Source organism: Aotus nancymaae, unplaced genomic scaffold (assembly GCF_030222135.1).
Source record: "Aotus nancymaae isolate 86718 unplaced genomic scaffold, 86718_ANA_hifiasm-v0.15.2.pri h1tg000057l, whole genome shotgun sequence".
In the NCBI taxonomy this organism is placed as follows: domain Eukaryota; kingdom Metazoa; phylum Chordata; class Mammalia; order Primates; family Aotidae; genus Aotus; species Aotus nancymaae.
In genome coordinates this window covers 47,359,565-47,382,067 of record NW_026988471.1, presented here as the reverse complement: position 1 = coordinate 47,382,067, position 22,503 = coordinate 47,359,565, and the positions used below count along the sequence as shown (strand labels likewise).

The window sequence follows — 22,503 nt, the reverse complement described above, 5'->3', positions numbered from 1 at the left end:
ACCCTGCCATTGCACTCCAGCCTGGGCAACAAGAGCAAAACTCCAGGAAAAAAAGAAAAAGAAGAAAGAAAGAAAGCAGGGGGGAGGGAGGGAAGGAAAGGAAGAAAGGAAAGAAAGAAAGGGTCTACAGAGAAGTATGTGTCCCCCTGAAGCTGCCTTTCTGCCTAAACTCTTGAGCACTCCTGCAACCGTGCTTCAGGCCAGAGGTTTTCCAAGGTAGAGCAACAATATCTGTCATCCCCAGCTCTTTTGAAATGTCACCTTGTCCCTCTTCCATCAAGAGGAAGGCTCTGTTTCCCCTTCTCTTGGATCTGGTGGGCCCTGGTCACTGCTCTGACCAGTACAATGTGGCAGACATGATGCTGTGACAATTCTGGTCACAACCCTGAAGTGACCCAAAGGCTTCCGTTTCTGACTTGTCAGAGTCTGAGATATCATGTAAGAAGCCCAGCTACTCTTCCAGATAGAGAAGCTACATGGAGCAGCCACTCCAGGGCACCACCTTGGATGTCCATTTGCCATCAGGTTGCAACTACATGAGAAACCCAAGCAAGAACCACTCAGCTGAGCCCAATCAACCCACAGAACCAAAAGAGAAAATATTAAATTGTGGTTTTCAACCTCTGCATGTTTTCTGTGATAAAATCTACCCTTTAAACCATTTGTAAGTGTACACTTTTATTTATTTTATTTTATTTTTTTGAAATGGAGTCTCTCTCAGCCACTCAGGCTGGAGTGCAGTGACACCATCTCTGCTCACTGCAACCTCCACCTCCCAGGTTCAAGTGATTCCCCTGCCTTGGCCTCCTGAGTAGCTGGGATTACGGGTGCGCGCCACCATGCCCTGCTAATTTTTTTATATTTTTAGTAGAGACGGGGTTTCACCATGTTGGCCAGGCTGATTTCAAACTCCTGAACTCAGGAGATCTGCCCACCTCAGCCTCCCAAAGTGCTGGGATTACAGGTGTTAGCCACTGCGCCCAGCCTGTAAGAGTACACTTTAGTGGCACTAAATACATTCACATTGTTGTGTAACCATCACCATTATCCATCTCTGAAACTTTTTCATCTTTCCAAACGAAAACTCTGTACCCATAAAACAATTACTCCTCATTCATCTTCTCTCCAGCCCCTGCAGCCACCATTCTACCCTCTGTCTTCATGATTTTGTCTACTCTAAGTACCTCATATAAATGGAATCATACAGTACGTGTCCTCTTGTGTCTGGCTTATTTCCCATAGCATTTTGTCTTTAAGGCCTATCCATACAGGAGCTTACATCAGTATTTCATTTCTTCTTAAGGCTGAATAACATTCCATTGTGTGGACATGCCCCATTGTTTATTCACTCATCTGTTGATGAAAACCTCAACATTTTGGAGTACCTGCTCTACAACAACAGATCACTGGAGCAGCAGGCGATGCAGCCACAGAAAGCAGACCTGGGTTTCCACAGCAGATGTCAGGACCTGAAGAGTCCACCCAGAACACAGGACACCGGGAACTAACCCTCAGAGCAGGTGAAGTTGGTGACTAACCAAGAATCCAGATTGGAGATCCCAACAGCACTTGTCACACTGGGCACTGGGTGTCTCCTCAGGTCTCTAGGCTGAGAGCAGCTCCAGCACAGGGGATGATAGGATCTTATTCATGCCTGGATTCTCTGCCCTGGCATAGGCTGAGGGCCTGGAGCCCAATAAATGTTTGGTAAATGTACCTGACACTTCAGCCAGGTTCTGACTCATCCCAGAGTTTTTTACATGCTCCTTGCAAGGCAAGAGCCATGCCAAAGAAAGTGCGGGAGACTAGCTGCTTCTGACTGGAAAGGAAAGGGAGAGGAAGCAGCAAAAGGACATTCTGTCAGAGGAAAATTCACCGCCAGACAGCTCAGGATCTCCATCAAAGCACCCCCGCCCCCAGAGTCAGGCAGGCAGCCACAGGGAGCAGAGGCTTTACTATCTGAAGGTTAGGAAGGTATCTAGGGCATCGAGCTGAGCCTACAGGACAAGGCCAGGGGCAGGGGCAGGGGCAGGGGCAGGGGCAGAGGAGCTTGGCCCTTAGTCATGGCACAGGCCATGGAAGATAGGGAAGAGTACTTGACTTTTGAGCTCAGTTGCATACCTCAACCCTAGGAGCATTGGAGCAGTGACCTCCCTTCACTGCAGGAGGACTCAAATTAGTTGCACTCTGTCCCCAAGCCTCTCACTCATTACCACTTTACCCAGGAAACCCCCAGTAATAGCCCAACCCATTCTCCCTGTTGTGATGATCCACTTGGCCACATAACTAGGGTGCCTGACACAGGTCAGGACACACCAGAGCATAGATGTTAATTCCAAGTTTAAGAAGAAGACTTGTTCTTGACTGACTTAAAGAGTGAATGCCAGAGCCGGGCGTGGTGGTTCACGCCTGTAATCCTAGCACTTTGGGAGGCTGAGGTGGGTGGATCACCTGAGTTCAGGAGTTCAAGACCAGCCTGGCCATCATGGTGAAACCCCATCTTTAAAAAAAAAGTGAATGCCACCCAGATAACAAACCTGCACATGTAACCCCCAGATCTAAAATGATCTGGAAGTTGAAAAAATAATAATAAATACAGAAACCAGTAAAATAAAGACAAAAATAGTTACAAAAAAATTTTTTTAAGTAAAAAAAAAAGAAAAAGAGTGAACGCCAACCATATAATGCTCACTTGGAGGTTTAACAAAAAGGACTCAAGTTGAATTTCAATTCTGCATTTAGGTTTTCCAGTCCCTAAAGATAAAGTAATGCCTTGAGCAATAACTCTGAAGGCATTTTTCTTTTTTTTCCTTCCAGACATACACCTTGAAATCTAGGAACTGCGTAACATGTGGAAAGCAACTATGAACATCAGTGAAAGAATTCAGAAAACAGGAACTTTGGACTTTGAGCAAACTAATTATCATCCTGAGCCTCGGTTTCCTAATTCATAAAATACAGGATAATATTATGTATTCCCATGGTGTGGTTATGTGCATTCAAAAGAATACATACATTCTATATTTACTTAGAATTTAGAATATTTATAAATATATATCTCATATATATCTTCATAAGAACAGTTATATGGGGTTTTCTGGTTTTTCGATTTTTTGAGACAGAGTTTCCCTCTTGTTGCCCAAGCTGGAGTGCAGTGGTGCAATCTCGGCTCACTGCAACCTCCAACTCTCAGGTTCAAGTGATTCTCCTGTCTCAGCCTCCCAAGTAGCTGGGATTACAGGCATGCACCACCACACTCAGTTAATTTTTTTGTATTTAGTAGAGACAGGGTTTCACCACATTGGTCAGGCTGGTCTCAAACTCCTGATCTCAGGTGACCCACCTGCTTCAGCCTCCCAAAGTGCAGGGATTACAGGCGTAAGCCACGGCACTCAGCCTATAAATATGTTTAAGATGTTATTTATTTACTGAGTGCTTGTTGATAGGTGCTGAATAAACGACTGAATAACCTAAGATTCTGACAAGACTCCCATGCGGTGAGAGCAAGTCTTGCTCCACACTTCAGAATCCGTAACTAGAGCATCTACTAGATCCTAGAAGCCACCTCACTGCCCAGAGGACCACTGCCCAGCTGTCCCATGTCTTAACAACTGGCTCCCAAGCCAGCACTCTTCCCTCCTGTCTAGACTTATATTCTCCCAACCTGCTCAGCTGGAGTTGGCCTGATCTTGTGGACTAGAGACTACCCCACCACCCCTGCCCACCCCCAGCCGAGTTCCTACCTCCAAACCTGGCACTAGGCTGCTGCTGCTTTTTTTTTTTTTTTTTTTTTTTGAGGTGGAGTCTCACTTTGTTGTCCAGGCTGGAGTACAGTGACGCGATCTCAGCTTGCTGAAACCTCCGTCCCACAGGTTCAAGTCATTCTCCTGCCTCAGCTTCCCAGGTAGCTGGGATTACAGACACCTACCACCATGCCTGACTAATTTTTGTATTTTTAGTAGATAAGGAGTTTCACCATGTTGGCCAGGCTGGTCTCAAACTCCTGACCTCAGGTGATCCACTCTCCTTGGCCTCCCAAAGGGCTGGGATTACAGGTGTGAGCCACCGCACCCAGGCTAGGCTGCTTCTTAAACCAACTGACAAACCAGAACCCTAGGTCCGCACTCAGGGTCTCCACACTTTTGATACCAGATGGAAACAACTCATTCCCTCTCCCTGGTTTTCTGAAGCATAGCTCCATGGAAGGTTTGCGGACCAATAGCCTCCTCTACACACCCAAAGCCTGGACTCCATCCTTGACCTTCACCTACAAAGGTCAAGGATGGGTTCTTCTACCTCAGGGTGCTTTGGGGAGCATCATGTAAGGTGATGGACTGGAAAGTTTCTTTGAAAAATAGGAAGCACTAGATAAATTCTACTGCTCTTGCTATTCTTTTTAGTTTACTTCAGTGTGGTCTCACTGAGTCTACGGAGGCCTGGGATTATTTCCCGGATAAATTCTTTTGGTACAATGACCACACAGAGGGAAAACAGCTTGCTGCTCTTTGTGACTCCAGTGCTATTAGTAAATGCACTGTGATCTCTAGGACAGAGGCTGAGAGGAAAGTCAAGAAATCTGGGTTCCGGGCTCATTGACTCTGCCAGTAAATTAAGCAAATCACTAACTTCTCTGGGCATTTTTCTTCATGTACACAAAGGAGCTTTGAAGCCGCCCACATTCCTATTCACTAGGATACCAAGAGGGCCAAGAGTTTGAAAAGAAAAACACTGCACAGTAAAAATGTTGTAGTATTCAGTGGGCACGGAGGGTTGAGAAAGAAGTGATGAAAAAAAAAATGAGGCTGGGCGCAATGGCTCATGCCTATAATTCCAGCACTTTGGGAGGCCAAGGCAGGCACATCACATGAGGTCAGGAGTTCAAGACCAGCCTGAGCAGCATGGGGAAACCCCCATATCTACTAAAAATACAAAAATTAGCCAGGCATAGTGGTGCATGCCTATAATCTCAGCTACTCAGGAGATTGGGGCTTGGGAATCGCTTGAACCCAGGAGACAGAGGCTTCAATGAGCCAAGATCGTGCCTCTGCACTCCAGCCTGAGCAACAGAGGGAGACCTGTCTCAAGGAAGAAAAAGATAAAAAGAGAAAGAAAGAAAAATGAAAGAGGAAAAGAAACAAAAGACAGAGAAAGCAAGCATTTGGGGTAAAATGTGAGGCTCTTGAGAAAGCAAGAATGGAAGGCCATGGAAGTTTCCAGCACAGAGCTTCAGAGTCAGTGTGTAGATTCCACTTACCCCAGGGTCTCCAGTAAAATGGAGGGAAAGAAAGTCTCCCATCACCTGAGGTGGCATAAGCATGTACCAGAAGCAGCCGAGGCTCAATCCCATGTGCTTTCACAGCTCAGCTCAGAGCAAGAAAACAGATGAGGAAATAATAAAGAAGTCCACTACCTGTAAAAATTGTGTCATGTCCCTAGAAAGGCCCTGGCCAAGCCACATCCTGGCACAAGAGGTCCCACTCAAGGAACTCCACTTTAAGGGGGACATTCAAAGACTAAAGAGTTCCCAAAGGCTGACCACCAGAACATCAGGGCATGCCGAGATCATATCACAAAAGGAAGAGCTATGCAATCTGGAAGTATTTACCTAGACCTGATTTGGTAAGGACATGAGAAGCAGAAAAAAACTTTAAGCCACATCTAGTCCAACCCTCACAATTCAGGAATCCCTAACACAACGTCTCTGATGAGGAATTACCCAGTGCTGTGTAAATTCTTCCAATGATAGAGACCTCATTACTGTGTAAGTGAGTTCATCTCATTATCATGTGGACAAGATTAAACTCTTCTCCTTCCTGTTAACCCCAAATTAACCTCCTCCTGGCTTCTATCTATGCTCTGGGGGACATCAACTAAATCTGAACACTTTTCACTTACCCAGCCTTCAGATAACTTGAGACAAACAGCTGGCATTGATGGCTTGCACTGAGATTTCTGGAAGTCTTTCCTGAGAGCAGGGCACATTTTCAGTGTATCCCTGAAAGCACACTGCCCAGCCTACTTCCACGCTTGTTTCCTGGTGATCTCAGGCCCGCTTTGACCCCACACTGCCATGGGACACTGACTGCTGTCCCTGCCTCACTCAGGGCTTCTCATCCTGGCCATGCCCCGTAGCTCTGTGTTTGCTTAACAGTTGTTAGGTCTTGGCCTCCTGCTTCACTTTAGGCAAACTCTGGTCCATCTCTTGGTCTCATCTTTGCAGCCCAGTGTTAAGGGCCTGTCATGAACATGGTCCATGGTAAGGCTTAAAAATGAGAGTCCCGGCCGGGCGCGGTGGCTCAAGCCTGCAATCCCAGCACTTTGGGAGGCCGAGGCGGGTGGATCACGAGGTCAAGAGATCGAGACCATCCTGGTCAACATGGTGAAACCCCGTCTCTACTAATACAAAAAAAAAAAAATTAGCTGGGCACGGTGGCGCGTGTCTGTAATCCCAGCTACTCAGGAGGCTGAGGCAGGAGAATTGCCTGAACCCAGGAGGCGGAGGTTGCGGTGAGCCGAGATCGCGCCATTGCACTCCAGCCTGGGTATCAAGAGCGAAACTCCGTCTCAAAAAAAAAAAAAAAATGAGAGTCCCAAATTCATGACACTTAATGAAAAGCAGTGGTCATTTGACTTTAAGCCTAACAATGATTGAAGTTAGAATGTTCAATGGGCGTTAAATATTATCTTTTCTAACATTTCATTTGAGAGATAAGGAAATAAGAGTCCCAAAAGATCAAATGATTCATTTGGAGTAACACATCTGAGAAGATAAACATGAGCTCTAATCTTATTTTCCAGCCCCATATTCTTTATACAGTAGTTAGTTAAAAGGAAGCAAGGTGGCTGGGCGCGGTGGCTCACGCCTATAATCCCAGCACTTTGGGAGGCCGAGGCGGGTGGATCACGAGGTCAAGAGATCGAGACCATCCTGGTCAACAAGGTGAAACCCCGTCTCTACTAAAAATACAAAAATTAGCTGGGCACGGTGGTGCGTGCCTGTAGTCCCAGCTACTCGGGAGGCTGAGGCAGGAGAATTGCTTGAACCCAGGAAGCAGAGGTTGCGGTGAGCCGAGATCGCGCCACTGCACTCCAGCCTGGGTAACAACAGCGAAACTCCGTCTCAAAAAAAAAAAAAAAAAAAAAGGAAGCAAGGTTACATTATGCCTCTCTTCTGAGTGTATTTTGGAGTAAATTTTCCATAGTTTGTGTGCATGTGCATTCTGAGTGTATTTTGGAGTAAATTTTCCATAGTTTGTGTGCATGTGCATTCATTCTTTATTTGACTCAACAGAAACCCACTAAGCATCTACTATGTGCTTTGTAAATATTCTCAGTAAGATTTGAAGTAAGCTTCCCATTAGGATCTACGTCTTAGTGTGTGTTCATGCAGTCTAGTGGAAGGTGTGTGTTAATCGATTCTTGCATGACCAAGCGCAGTGGCTCATACTTGTAATCCCAGCACTTTGGGAGGCCAAAGCAGGAGGATTGCTTGAGGCCAGGAGTTCCAGACCAGACTGGGCAACATAGCGAGACCCCATCTCTAAATAATAATAATTCTTCCATGTATTCATTCAACAGCATCGACTAAGAACTCAAAACTATACTATACACTGCTGCAAATAAAAATACAGTCATAGTCCTTTAGCTTAGGGCATTTTCTGTCTAGGAGACAATTCTGAAGTACTTTGTTCATGCGATAAAGCCAAATCCAGGGTTCTGTGAGGACCCAAAGCCAGATGTCTAATCAAGATTGGCAGGAATGACGGTGGCAAGTGTCCATAATTGTGATATGGGGACAAAGCTGTAGGTCCTGGAATATTGCAAAGGCCTCAAGGAAGCATGAGCTTCAGAGCTAAATCTTGAAGGCTGATATGCTCAGGCAGAACAGAGTGCACAGAGCTGAGTGCGTGTGCAAAGACAGGGAGGCAGGAGACAGCTTGACTAGAGGTAGACAGCAGGCTAGAGCCAGGAGTTGATGCAGGTGACACAGGGAGAGAGAACTACAGCCAAGTGAGGTCAAAGAAGACACTCTGTCTCACAATAGAGCTTGATTTTATCCAAAAGAAAATGAGGATGCAGTGAAAAGACTTAAAAGAGACAATAAACAGGATCAAATCAGAATTTTAGAAAGAGTGAAGGACAGACCAGAGGATGGTAAAACTGACGGCAAGAATGTCAGATAGGAGGCTATGGCAGGAACTCAGGAAAGACAAGGTTGGAAACCTGACAACTCTTTCCCCACACATTTATATTTTAAGTATGAAATATAAGAGGAGAGAAGGAATTGTTTTTCATATACCTCTCTCATGGCATGGGGAAATCTCCCCAAAGTTTTGCAGAACTGCAACATCACCCTTATCATTCTCCACAGTGACTGGGTGGCCCCAGAAAGTAATGTCAGCCTTGGCATCATGACCAATTGCGATATGTAGGTGCCTGACACAGAGCACCTGCTCAGTAAGTGGGGGCTGAATGCATAAGCCACATACATCAAAAGTGGGTGGAGGTAGAGAAGTCCTAAACAAAGTGAGGTCAGTGCCCAGGAGGCACCCAGAAGTCAAGTCCAAGCAAAGTAACAAATCAGAAGACAAACATAAAAGTTCCAGGAGGGATAAAGTTAAAGGAACTAGGTGGTTCACAGCCATGGAGAGTGAGGAGCACAGGCAGATGAGGAAACTGCTTAAGGAGCCAGTGCCTGTCTGGTGAGGAGATTCTGTGTGTCTCCGTCTCCGAAGGAAGGGAGCAAATTGAGGCAGCCCTGAGGAGAATCACAGAAAGGGGGCCCCTCTGGTCAGACAGAAGGCAAGCAGGCCGCTAGGGGCAGGAGTCTGTAGCAGGGACACGGGGCTGGCCGGGGTCTGCACACCTGTATGGGTGCACACGTGTGAGCAGTTAAGTTGGAACACCTAGCAGAGATGGGAATGTGTGGGTGCAGAGGAGGCCAATGACGACAAGCAGGGGCTGCTGAAAGCTGGCTAAACCCCATTGCATGTGGTATAGAGTCATTCTCACTTGGAGTTTATAGTCAGATGATCGATAAAGATGATGTCAGATGCCTAAACTAACAATTTCCTGCCGTATTGAAGAAACCTGTTGACCTAGGCAAGTCCGAGCCTATCAGACAGTTCCCAGGAAAGCCTCATCACATTTTTTCAACAAGGTAATTTCTTCTGAAAGTCAGGAGCACCTGACCACCAGTGTTCTATTGAGAATGACCTCAACTAGGCACCTTCTGTTAAAGCCAAGACTAACAGAGGTACCGGGATTTTCACAAAATTTATAAGGCTCGGCCTCAAGCCACGAATGAGCAACAGGCCTGGAGCTGCACTAGGAGGGATTCCTGGTTGCAAAATTTTGAGATTAAAATGTTTCTCTACATTCTTGTTAACACTAAACTGGGGCCAACAAAAACAAGGTTTGTAGCATCAAACCTTATGGCCGGGCTCAGGAGCTCATGCCTGTAATCCCAGCACTTTGGGAAGTCAAGGCAGGTGGATCACTTGAGGTCAGGAGTTCAAGACCAGCCTGGCCAGCATGGTGAAACCTCCATCTCTACTAAAAATAAAAAATTAGCCAGGCATGGTGGCGTGTGCCTGTAATCCCAGCTACTTGGGAGGCTGAGGCAGGAGGATCACTTGAACCCGGGAGGCAGAGGTTGCAGTGAGCCGAGATCATGCCATTGCATTCCAGCCTAGGCAACAGAGCAAGACTCTGTCTCAAAAAAACAAACAAACAAAAACGCTTATGGCCTTATTACCTACCCGGCCCTCCAAGTTGTCCCTGAATATGAGTTACCATAAGCTAGGAAGAAAACACTCAAAGGTATGAACAGAGGCCGATGTGTCAGCCCTGTCTCTGAATTTCTGGGCCATAGCTGTTTTAAATTAGATTATCAATGCTCAATATCTCATGAAACTCCTGACTTCGCTCTGCAATGGAAAAGCTATTTTTGTGCTTTGAGCCACAGATATTTATATGAAGGCAAATCCATAATTCCAATTATGTTTTATTTTCATGACAGTCTTTTCTTCTACTTAAAAAGTCATGATCAGAGGTCTAGACACACACACTCCAAAGAAGAAGAAAAAAGAATAGTCATAGCCATCATCATTATTATTTCTGACACTTGTAAAAAGCAACATGCTCTGAGCCAAATACAGATTCCACAGGGCCCAGATAAATGACTGTTATAAAACAGATTTTAGGTCTTGTAAAATTCTCAAAAAAATACCTTCAGTTCTTCTGTCTCCTCTGGCCACCTCTTTGTTGATTCCCTACCCCTACCTACTCCTCAATCACTCAGGGACTTCATAGTCCCTCCTGGGAAAACCTAGTCCCAGAAGTGGATCTATGGGATATTTACACCTGACATAGTCTCTCTGGGGTCTTTGCATTTAAAATGTTATCTTTGTTATAGACGTGGTGGTTCACGCCTATAATCCCAGAGCTTTGGGAGTCCGAGGCGGGTGGATCACCGGAGGCCAGGAGTTCAAGACAGACCTGGCCAACGTAGAGAAACCCCATCTCTACTAAAAATACAAAAATTAGCTGGGCGTGGTGGTGCATGCCTGTAGTCCCAGCTACTGGAGAGGCTGAGGCAAGCTGAAAATTGCTTGAACCCGGGAGGCGGAGGTTGCAGTGAGCTGAGATCCTACCACTGTACTCCAGCCTAGGCTGTGGAGCAAGACCCCATTTCAAAAAAAAAAAAACAGTTATCATTAAGAATGAAATAAAGAATTTTTATCTAATAAAAGGCAGAAGCACCAACAAATAAGGCAAAGAGATATTTCTGGTTAAGAGGGACATGGTTCTTAAGTGACAACATAGTTACTCTATAGAAAGATCCAGCAATAGGCTGGGAGGGCTACTAACAGCTGGTACAGAAGCAAAATAAACTGGCTGTCCAAAAAGTTTCAGAAATTCACCCCAAAATAAATCTAAATTGATTACCAAAAAAAATCCAAATATGGCCAGGTGCAGAGGCTCACACCTATAATCCCAGAACTTTGGGAGGCTGAGGCAGGTGGTTCACCTGACGTCACATGGCGAAACCCCATCTCTACTAAAAATACAAAAATTAGCTGGGTGTGGTAGCAGATGCCTGTAATCCCAGCTACTCAGGAGGCTGAGGCAGGAGAATCGCTTGAACCCAGGAAGCAGAGGTTGCAGTGAGCCAAGAGGAGAGATCGCACCACCACACTCCAGCCTGGGTGGCAGCACGAGACTCCATCTCAAAAAAAAAAAAAAAAAAGAAGAAGAAATTAGGTGTAACCATGGCCACTCCCCAAAAGTGTCTCTGATTAGACCTTCTGTTTTTTTGTTACCCAGGCTGGAGTGCAGTGATGTGATATTGGCTCACTGCAACCTCCATCTCCCAGGCTCAAGCAATCCTTGTGCCTCAGCCTCCTGAGCAGTTAGAATTACAGGTGTGCGCCATCATGTCTGGCTAATTTTTGTATTTTTGTAGGGATGGGGTTTCACCATGTTGGCCAGGCTGGTCTCGAACTCCTGGCCTCAAGTGATGCACCCACCTCAGCCTCCCAAAGTGATAAAATTACAGGCATGAGCCACCATACCTAAACTGATTAGACCTCCTGAAGCACATTTCTACTCGGAAAGAATCAGAGTAGGGTAGTGGAGATGATGGGAGGAAACTAACATTTGTAAGCTTATAATGTTTCTAATAATGCTTATATTATTTCCAGTTATCTCAATCTTCAGAACAACCTTTTGAGGTAGATCTTATTATTACTGTTTTATAAGGAAGACAATTTAGCCTCAGAGGTGTTAAGTAACTTGCCCAAGGCCACACATCTAATCAGTGGCAAAGCTTGGATTCAAACCCAGATCTGCTTGACTACAAAGAGGGACACTGATAAAGCTGTTAAAAGGGCCAGAGGAGAAGGCCAAGGACTATGGGGAAAATATCTTTGTGTAGATTTCTTTCAGCACTATAAATAGGCTCCACTGATATTAATCAACATTCCCAGAGATGGAATCAGCCACAAGTAAAGAATCGATTGCTCAATGTAAAAGTCTCTGCACTGTTAAAAGACAATGTACACAGGCATGCCCAGCAGAAATAGAACATCATCTTCATCTCCAAGGACAACAGGAACTTTTCCACAAGTTTTTTCCTTTCAACATAGATGTGAGTTAAGATGCTAGTTGAGCATGAGGTTTTGATCTACTATAGAGAATCTAAAGGACAGCATTTAGGGATTCGAGCAGCACGGTTGGGAAACTCAGATCTTTTCTGGCCTGAGAACATTGGCCAGATGAGGGTGAGACACCCCAGTAAGGGTGCAGGGTCCCAGATGGTAGCAGTGGCACACAGTATTATTTATTCAGACCTCTTATTGGGTGCATTCTCTCAGTAGCAGGAGACTTCCATATAGGAGCCAATGCATATGTACTTACTTTGCTGTATCCTGTTTTGGGTTTCTTTTTTTTAAGACAGAGTTTCACTCTTTTTACCCAGGCTGGAGTGCAGTGGCCCAATCTTGGCTCACTACAACCTCCACCACCTGGGTTCAAGCAATTCTCCTGCCTCAGCCTCCCAAGTAGCTGGGACTACTGGCATGCACCACTACAACTTTTTTTTGCTTTGTCTTTAGTAGAGATGGGGTTTCACCATGTTGGTCAGGCTGGTCTTGAACTCCTGACCTCAAGTGATCCACCCGCCTCAGCCTCCCAAAGTGCTGAGATCACATCGTGAGCCACCACACCCAGCCTACTTCGATGTATTCTATTACATTTTACATATAACGAAATAAGCTTTTTTTTTTTTTCAGATGGAGTCTCACTCTGTTGCCCAGGCTGGGGTGCAGTGGCAAGATCTAGGCTTACTGCAATCTCCACCCCGCTAGGTTCAAGCAACTCTCCTGCCTCAGCCTCCCGAGGAGCCGGGACTACAGGCACGTGCCACCACACCCAGCTAAATTTGTATTTTTAGTAGAGAAGGGTTTCACCATGTTGGCCAGGCTGGTCTTGAACTCCTAACCTCAAGTGATCTGCCTGCCTCAGTCTCCCAAAATTCCAGGATTACAGGCATGAGCCACCATGCCCAGCCCAAAATAAACTTTTAAATTAGGAGTTAAGAACCTCAGTCAGTATGATGGATTGGGTTGGAAATACCCCTTTGTGTAAGAAAAACTCTCTAGCCATGTTTTTCCTCCACTCTCACACCACAATAATCACCAACACAGAAGAAGACTTCTTGTGACCAAAAGTGTGGGGGCTTTTTCCAAATACACAAAGCAACAGACACCAGCTAGGTGTCCTCTGAGGACTTATCCACCCTGAGATAGTGTCAGATCCCATAGCTGAGGGGTCAGTTCCCAAGACTGCCCCTCCCCACATGCCAGTGAGATAAGCTGCTTTTTGTTAGCTTAAACTGACTCTTCCTTAGCTGAGAGCTGTTCAGGCTTCTTGTTAGCTTCTTGAACCGGACAGACTCCATCATAGCTTCTTCATATTAGTTATTCCCCTCATTAAGTATGTAACTGTAGTACGTAGCTGGAGCAGGTAACACCGGGCACATCCAGGAGTGCATTTGCTGATAAGAGGCTGAGTTAAGTGGCACCAGCAGAGCCTGGGAATGCAGGTGCTGTCGAGTACCCAGAGCCCCCATATCTGTAAGTTGTATGTCTTTTTATGACAGCTTTAGCCCTTGCACCTGGTACTGTTTTATTTCTCATGTACTAGTTTATCTTTTAACTTTCTGCTTACTCTTCTTCTGTGAAAAACTTGCTTCAGCTAGGCTCCCCACTCCGTTTTCAAACGGGTATAAAAAACCCCCCGACTCTTTCTTCGGGGCCGAGAGAATTTTGGGCATTAGTCACCTCTTGGTCACCAGCTAAAATAAAGGACTCATAATTCAATCTCAGAGTCTGGTGCATTCCTTGACTCGCTCAGGTATAACACCAGTCACAAGTCTGAGCCTCAGGAACTTCTGACTGACCCGCTTCAAGTCGAGGCTCAAGACCCTGCTCTTTGGGTTCAGTTAATTTGCTGAAGCGGCTCACAGAACTCAGGGAAAATTGCTTAGATTTACTGTTTTACTATAAAAAATATTGCAAAAGATACAGATGAGGGGATGTGTAGGGCAGTATGAGGGAAGGGGCACGCCCTTCCATGCTCTGCGTGGGTGTACCACCTCCAGGAACCTCCCTGTGTTCAGCTATCCAGAAGCTCCATGAGCCTCCTGGGTCAGCATTCCTTCCTCCAGGGCATTGGGTGGAACACTCTCATTACAGTCCTGCCTTGGGGTAAGTGAAAGGAGGGCAGGAGAAGGTCAGAGGACTGCCTCTGAGGCTTAACACACCCAATATTATAACCAAAAAAAAAACTGTAACAAGGGCTATGCGGGGGTGGTTATGAGCCAGGAACCGTGAATAAAAACCAGTATATATCATAATACCATATCCTCCCATTCAGACACTTCAAAACATTGAACAAAAATATGATTAAAAAAATATCGCCAGGCGCAGTGGCGCGTGCCTGTAGTCCCAGCTACCTGGGAGGCTGAGGTGGGAGGATCGCTTGAGCCCAGGCGTTCTGGGCTGTAGTGGCTATACCAATCAGGTGTCCACAATAAGTTCGGCATCAGTATGGTGACCTCCCGGGAGTGCGGGACCACCAGGTTGCCTAAGGATGGGTGAATCGGCCCAGGTCAGAAACAGAACAGGTCAAAACTCCCATGCTGATCAGTAGTGGAATCGCGCCTGTGAATAGCCACTGCACTTCAGTCTGGGCAACATAGTGAGACCCCATCTCTTAAAAAAAAAAAATCAAAATTAGCTGGGCACGGTGGCGCGTGCCTGTAATCCCAGCTACTCAGGAGGCTGAGGCAGGAGAATTGCCTGAACCCAGGAGGCGGAGATTGCGGTGAGCCGAGATCGCGCCATTGCGCTCCAGCCTGGGTATCAAGAGCGAAACTCCGTCTCAAAAAAAAAAAAAAAAAATCAGCTGGCCGTGGTGGCTCATGCCTGTAATTCAAGCACTTTGGAGGCCAAGGCGGGCAGATCACCTGAGGTTGGGAGTTCAAGACAAGCCTGACCGACATGGTGAAACCCCGTCTTTATTATTTATTTATTTATTTATTTATTTGAGATGGAGTTTCACTCTTGTTACCCAGGCTGGAGTGCAATGGCACGATCTCGGCTCACCACAACCTCCGCCTCCTGGGTTCAAGCAGTTCTCCTGCCTCAGCCTCCCGAGTAGCTGGGACTACAGGCATGCGCCACCATGCCCAGCTAATTTTTGTATTTTTAGTAGAGACGGGGTTTCACCATGTTGACCAGGATGGTCTCGATCTCTTGACCTCGTGATCCACCCGTCTCGGCCTCCCAAAGTGCTGGGATTACAGGCGTGAGCCACCGCGCCTGGCAACAAACAAACAAAAAAATCATCTGGGCCGGGCGCAGTGGCTCACGCCTGTAATCCCAGCACTTTGAGAGGCCGAGGTGGGTGGATCACGAGGTCAGGAGTTCAAGACCAGCCTGGCCAGCATGGTGAAACCCCCATCTCTACTAAAAATACAAAATATTAGAAGGGCATGGTGGTGGGAGCCTGTGGTCCCAGCTACTTGGGAGGCTGATGCAGGAGAATTGCTTGAACCTGGGAGGCGGAGGTTGCAGTGAGCCGAGATTGCACCACTGCACTCCAGCCTGGGCGACAGAGTGAGACTCCCTCTCAAAAAAAAAAAAAAATTAAATAAACAGATAATCTTTATCTGTTACAAATTGTTTAAGAAAAACATATATAGCTGGGCTCGGTGGCTCACGCCTGTAATCCCAGCGCTTTGGGAGGCTGAGGTGGGCAGATCATGAGGTCAGGGGTTCAAGACCAGCCTGACCAACATGGTGAAACCTGGTCTCTACTTAAAAAATACAAAAATTGGCTGGGCATGGTGGTGCACACCTACAGTTCCAGCTACTCGGAAGGCTGAGGCAGGAGAATTGCTTGAACCCAGGAGGTGGCGGTTGCAATGAGCCGAGATCGCGCCTCTGCACTGCAGCCTGGCTCTGTCTCAAAAAAAAAAAGAAAAAATACAAAAAATTAGCCAGGCATGGTGGTGCACACCTGTAATCCCAGCTACTTGGGAGGCTGAAGCAGGAGAATTGCTTGAACCCGGGAGGCAGAGGTTGCGGTGAGCCAAGAGCGTGCCATTGCACTCCAACCTGGGCGACAGAGTGAGACTCCATCTCAAAAGAAAAAAAAAAAGAAAGAAAGAAAAACATATATGAAAGAGGAAAAGTCGCTCAACTTAATAGGGCCAATGTAAGCTTGATACCAAACAATATAAGAACAATTTTCTTTTTCTTTTTCTTTTAAGTTAAAGATAGTAAGACAAGGGTGCCCGCCATCACAGTTCTATCGAACTCTGTACTGGAGCATCCACCTACCCCAATGCAACAAGGAAAGAAAAAGATGTAGGAGTCACGGAAATGGAAAAGATAAATTATTGTTGTTTTACAATGGTCTACATAGAAAATTCAAGAATTATCTATATGCAGACTATTAGAACTAATAAGAGAAGTCAGCTGGGATGCTGGGTAAAAAAACAAAATTCAAAAATCAGGAATATTTGTTTCTATGGGCCAGCAAGTAAACTAAGAGAATATACTAGGACAAAAGATATTGTTTAAAATATCAGCAAAACCTATAGGAAATAAATACAGCAAAAGTTGTAGAAGACATTTATAGGGGAAATCACCAGTAACCATTCACCTGAATTAAAGGAGAAGATGGGAAGAGCCAGCATCGTAAAGATGTCAGTATTAACTGAATGCAGTTTCAAAGAGAATCTCAACAGGAGTTTCTGTATGTGTGCAACTAGACAAACTAACATTTTTATAAACTGGTCAAATCCAAGATGGCCCAGAAGTTCTGAAAAAATATAAAAATAATCATAATAGCTAACAATTTTTGTGTTCTTCTTCCTTATATGTTCTAACATTTTTCTTTCCTCTTCCTTTTTTTTTTTTTGAGATGGCATCTCACTCTGTCACCCAGGCTGGAATGCAGTGGCGCGATCTCGGCTCACCACAACCTCCGCCTCCTGGGTTCAAGCGATTCTCCTGCCTCAGCCTCCCGAGTAGCTGGGATTACAGGCACCCACCACACGCCCAGCTAATTTTTGTATTTTTAGTAGAGATGGGGTTTCGCCACGTTGATCAGGCTCGAACTCCTGAACTCAGGTGACCTGCCCACCTCAGCCTCCCGAAGTGCTGGGATTACAGGCATGAGCCACTGCACCATGACTATTCTAACATTTTCATGTACTATCTCCTTACAATATCTCTGCAATACATACTATCATTATTTATATTGCATAGATGAGACTGAAACTGGCAATTTTCCCAAGGTCACACAGCTCACTGAGTAATCACAAATCCTCACAAATGTGTTTTTTAGGTTTTCTTAAATTTATTTTTTGAGACAGGCTGTCACTCTGTCACCCAGGCTGCAGTGTAGTAACCTGATCTCAGATCATTGGAACCTCTGCCACCTGAGTTCAAAGGATCCTCCCACCTTAGCCTCCCAAGTAGCTGGGACTACAGGGGCACGCCAACATTCCCAGCTAATTTTTATATTTTTCATAGAGGCAGGGTCCCAGCATGTTGCCCAGGCTGGTCTCAAACTCCTGAGCTCAAGCGATCAGTCAGTCTCAGCCTCCCAAAGTACTGGAATTACAGGTGTGCACCACCATGCCCAGCTACACAATTTTGTGTAATCACAAATGCTCACTGACTGCTGGGTAGGAAAAATTTTCTAAATCTATATCTAGACATACCTGTGGAACATTTTAGAGAAAATATTAAAAGCTACCAGGGAGAAGGCAGATTATAATACAATGACAATCATTTATGATCAGACATCTTGTCCTGATCTCAAGTTATCCACCAACATCGGCCTCCCAAAATGTTGGGATTACAGGCATGAGCCACCTAGCCCAGCCTACATCTCTTTTTTTTTTTTCTTTTTTGGAGATGGAGTCTCGCTCTGTCGCCAGGCTGGAGTGCAGTGGCACGATCTTGGTTCACTACAACCTCTGCCTCCTGGGTTCAAGAGATTCCCCTGCCTCAGCCTCCCAAGTAGCTGGGACTACAGGCGTGTGTGCCACCATGCCCAGCTAGTTTTTTGTATTTTAGCAGAGATGGGGTTTCACCATGTTGGCCAGGATGGTCTCAATCTCCTGACCTCGTGATCCACCCGCCTTGGCCTCCCAGAGTGCTGGGATTACAGGCGTGAGCCACCTAGCCCAGCTTTTTTTTCCTTTTTTTTTTTTTTTTTAAGAAATGGGGTCTCTGCTGGGCATGGTGGCTCACGCCTGTAATCCTAGCACTTTGGGAGGCCGAGGTGGGTGGATGACGTGAGGTCAGGAGTTCAGCCTGGCTAACATGGTGAAACCCCATCTTTAAAAAAAAAAGAGAGAGAGAGATGGGGTCTCACTTTGTTGCCCTTGTCTTAACTCCCAGCCTCAAGTGATCCTCCGGCCTCCACCTCCCATGGTGCTAGGGTGACAGGCATGAGCCACTGTGCCCGGCCTTTTCGTTATTTGTGTCATTTGCTTCTTAACCACCTCTACCTACCTTCCTCTCCACCAGTCCCACACTTCATGTATTGATATTTCCAACTCATCTGACCTGTCCAGATGATCACCAGCTGCTTTTTATGGCTGTCTGGAGATGCAACCTTCATCTCACCATCCAGACCACCTGCTTCTTAGGTCCAGGCCCCCATGGCCTTCATTACATCCCCAGCCTTTCCTCAGACTGCTGGGCAGACTCTTGTGCCCATGGCAAACCATCCAGTCTAACAATAGTTCATGAGGTGGTGCAAAAGCTGGACAAGGCAGAAAGGCAACTTTTCTCTAAACAGTATAAGGTTGACTTCCAGGATATTAAATGCACTATTAAAAATTCTCAGGAAGAGGAAGAAACTGATGATTTTTATCTGAACACAGTACATTGTTTTTCTAAGCAACAGGGCCAAACAAGTTCAGAACTTCACTTTTTTCCTTTTCTTGCTTTTTTTTTTGGACTTACTTTTTGAATGGAAGGCACAACACTTTCCTATCAATGCTTTTTTTTTTTTTGAGACAGAGTCTCGCTCTGTTGCCCAGGCTGGAGTGCAGTGGTAAGATCTCCCAGCTCACAGCAATCTCTGCCTCCCAGGTTCAGATTATTCTTCTGTCTCAGGCTCCTGAGTAGCTGGATTACAGGCACCCACCACCTTGACCGGCTAGCTTTTGTATTTTTAATAGAGACAGGGTTTCATCATGTTGGCCAGGCTGGCCTCAAAGTCCTGACCTCAAGTAATCCACCCGCCTCAGCCTCCCAAAGTGCTGGGATTATAGGCATGAGCCCCCGTGCCCTGCCTCAATGATGTTTTGAGACCACAGTAAAACCTAACTGATTCATACCAATGGGGAACTGTCAATCTGAATCAGTGGAGAGGTGAATTACATCCTTTTTAACATAAACTCTTTTATTTCCAGTGGAATTCAAATAAAATAAAATCTTTATTTCCAAATGGTTCAATACTTGGACCTGTTTTTTAAGGGGTTGTTCAGAATCTGATCTACTACATTTGTTACAGCCATATTTATTGTTTGTATGGAAACAGAAATGGCTAAAGTTTTTGAGAAGTGTGTTCTTCCTAAAAATGTAAACATCCAACATCCCCCAGCAACCCTGTTCACTCCTTGGTAGAGCTTTTTCTTCCCAGGTCATGTGAAAGAAAACCCCAGCTTAGGCTGTTCCCGGCTGCTCTGGTTCTGAGTGTGCAGAGGTTTGCAATATCAGCCCAGGTCAAGCCCTGAAAAAAAATTTCTCCAGACTTATCTGTCCAGACCCATCTGAGAATTAATAGGCTCCCCATGGTGCCAAGAGAAGCAAGCCTGCCATGGAAACACTGATTCAATCATAATAACTACTGACATAAAAACCACACAAATGAACTAAACATTTCTTCCACCCAATCAGAGTCTAGGGGAGGCCATAGCTTCAGGATTAAAATAAGTAGGGCTGTTTTTATTACGTGGTCCAGCTCATTTGAGCTTCTCCCATTGCCTTGTTTTCACAGCTCCCTTTTATGAGAAAGATGGGAGTGGGGGGGAGTTGGGAGGGAGACTAGAGCTATGCAGATGGGAATGCCAGGCTGGGAATACCAACAGTGTGGTGCATGTCAGGCAAATTCAAACTTCTAGCCTGGAGGAGGCTGTAATCATGTTTGGGGTTAGTCTGAAAACAAGCTCCACTGAAATTCTATCTCTCAGGAAAACAGTCGAGTGTGGACTGAAGTCAAAAATGAGTATTTTTAGCAAGAATTCTATCTCTTCCGTTTACTATTTTCTTCCTTTTTCTGTCTTTAGATATTAGAAATGCTAATTACATTAAGTATCATTATTATTATAAGAAAGCACAGGGGGTTAAAAACAAAAAGATGCCAAACCAACAGAAGCAGTACATCCTAAGGAGGAATATATTTTAATTTTTCCCGTACCCACAAGGCTCAGTTTGTGGGTCCCAGGGGTCCAACCCCAATACCCAGTGAATGTCATACCTTCAGGAAATATGCGGGCCAGTGTGGTGGCCCCCGCGGCTGTGGCCCCCTGGCCTGACTCCTTGCCTTCCAGGGCAGGAGGGGACTCCCGGGCTGCAGGCACCAGCTGAAGTCCCAGGGAGAAGGGAGGGAGCAGCAGCTCAAATAACAGCAGCCAGAAAGAAGTAGGAGTCTGGGGGCGAGAGACACAGAGGCCTCGAGGGAGGCGTGAAGGGCGCAGAGCTGGTGGCCGGGTCCGAGAGCTCAAGGGGCCGCGCGCGGGTGAGAACGAGCCCCGGCCCCCACCTGCAGAACTGAGACGATATTCTTTTCTTTGCAGTTTGAGTTTTCTCTTTACAGTCGGACCCTGGTCCCAGCAGCAGCCTCAGAACAGAGGGGAGGCGAGGAGTCCCTGCCTGGGGGGCCACCCCTCTGCGGGCCCCAGGGCGCCTCTGGGGGCGGCCAGCGCGGGCGCGGGGAGATGGGGAGGCGCCGAGCGGCCCCGGAGATGCCCGTGTCCCGGAGCGCCCGCAAACTTTCCCAGAGACGGCGGGAGGCCCCACCCTGGAGAAGGGGTTCCCAGACTTCCCCGTCTCTGTCCCCCGGGGCTGGTCACTCACCGGCAGCGCGGTTGGGACTCCGAATCTGGCCGCCGCCATCCACACCGGGAGAGGAAGGAGGAGAGAGAAGAGAAGGAGGAGGGGGAGGAGGGGGAGGAGGGGGAGGAGGGGGAGGAGGGGGAGGAGGGGGAGGAGGGGGAGGGGGAGGGGGAGGAGGGCCCCGGGCCGCCGAGTGGAGGGCGGGGAGGGGCGGCCGCAGCGCAGTGACTCCTCCTACTCCCGCGCCCGCCCCTCCTCCCCTGCTGAGCCTCCCTTCTCTCTTCACGCCTTCGTTCCCACCCTGAATCGCCCAAAGTTTTTCTGGTGTCCGACTCTCCATTCTCTTCCCTCCAGCGCATCTTCTGTCCCGGAGTCTCTAGCCTCCCACAGGAAAGGAGAGCCCTCCCTCCTGCAAAAGTGCGGGGACGGAGTGTAGGTATATGAGTTACTCTTCGATGCCCCCTTGAAGCAGATAGCTTGGACCCTTGGGAGGTCCGAAGCCACCCAGCACCCCCAGACCTTGTCCTCACTTCCGGGTGGCGGTGATGGAGGGCCTTTGTGGTCGTGCTTTAAGTTGCTTCATGGAGTTTTGTTTTGTTTTGTACCCCCTCCCGCACCACCCCACCACCCACCTTGTGATCGGAAGAACTAAAGAATTACTTTTGAAAGGTAAAGATGAAGCCCCACCTTCCTGGGCGAATCAATCTAAGCAGGAGGAAGGACACAAGATAGCTTAGTGAGGGCCAAGCTATGGGGGCGGGGAGGCGGTAAGATGCCTCCTCTGTGCTGCCTGCAGAGTGCAGAGAGAGGGAGAAGGGGAGTTGTTCTCCCAAGAGAGGTTGCAGGGTGGCTTGTAGTCCCTATTCCATCATCGGCTGGCAAATGACTCTAGGCAAGTCACTTGGCATCTCAGCGTCTTCCTCAAGTAGGGATGCCTCACTGGGAGCAGTTAGAATGAAAGAAGTTGCCTCCCTCCCAACCCCTTTACCCTGGAGGGACACCAAACCCAGGATGAGAGACTGAGCTGGGTTGGAATAGGCTCAGAGGGAATAGAAGAGGGCATTTTAGGCCCCAGGGCATGGTGCTTTGGAGATTGGCCAGACTGGAAGGCTTAGGGGAAGTGGGCAATGTTTAGATGGGAAGGTGGAACTGGGCACGAAGCAGAATATAGGAAATCCCTGAAAGTTTTTAAGCGAAGGCGTACAGTGGGCAGCCAGTGAATCCTTGAGGAATCTAAATGGTGAAAAAGAAATACTGGTTCAAAGGTATGCAGGATGGACTACCTGGGAAGAGAGGAATTGCATTCAAGGAGAAGGGTTAGGAGGCCCTGGTGAGCATCTCAACTTGAAGT

General features: G+C 46.9%; 1 protein-coding gene across 2 annotated transcripts in view; it reads right to left on the bottom strand.

Annotated features, from left to right (window-relative positions):
• STON1 (stonin 1) overlaps window positions 1–21,256 on the bottom strand; it is a 63,844-nt gene extending 42,588 nt beyond the window's left edge. Inside the window, exon 1 of one of the 2 annotated variants that reach the window (XM_021675819.2) lies at window positions 21,174–21,256. The gene's annotated coding sequence lies outside the window, so the exon portion shown is untranslated. Of the gene's footprint in view, window positions 1–20,574; window positions 20,619–21,173 lie in introns of those variants that run through there. The other variant, XM_064364062.1, reaches the window with a different exon arrangement.
• Window positions 21,257–22,503: the final 1,247 nt, after the last annotated feature.